The following is a 601-nucleotide window of genomic DNA, read 5'->3' as shown; positions in this document are numbered from 1 at the left end:
GAAACAGGCTAATCTATTTGAACACTGGTTCAACCGAAAAATGAGGAGAAATAAACTCAAGCCCTAAATTGATTGCTCAAGAGGAAGTATCAGTCAAGAGGAAAAGACTAACGAAGGAGAACGAAGAAAACTTACTTAGCTTGAGCACTTGACTGATTATGGGGTGAGCTCTGACCGGTCATTTGTTTGAATCCTCCGGGATTCTTGACGCGTAACATCCCTAATCGTGTGTTTTCCAAAAGAACACACATGATTAGGGAAGTTATGGTCGAAAATCCCCAAGATTTTCTAATTTAGGGTTCTGCTGGATTTTGATCGGATATTTGGACAATTCTGGCCATATTTGAGACACGTGGCTATGGGGGTTGGATAGAGGAGGTCAAGGCGGTCCCATGGTGTTAATTTGGGACCCTTTGGCATAACCGGCGACTTGGCCGGAAAATGTTGAACGGATATTCGACGAGTTCCAGTAATATTTGAAAGCAAAGGACAGTGGATTTGGGTAGAGGAGGAGAAGGGGAATCTGGGGTGTAATTTTGGGGTTGATCGGAGCATCGCCGCCGGCGGCGACGATTTCCGGCCGGCGGCGATCTCTCTCTTT

Source organism: Nicotiana attenuata, unplaced genomic scaffold, assembly GCF_001879085.1.
Source record: "Nicotiana attenuata strain UT unplaced genomic scaffold, NIATTr2, whole genome shotgun sequence".
Lineage (NCBI taxonomy): Eukaryota > Viridiplantae > Streptophyta > Magnoliopsida > Solanales > Solanaceae > Nicotiana > Nicotiana attenuata.
Note: the sequence above shows the minus strand (reverse complement) of the source record.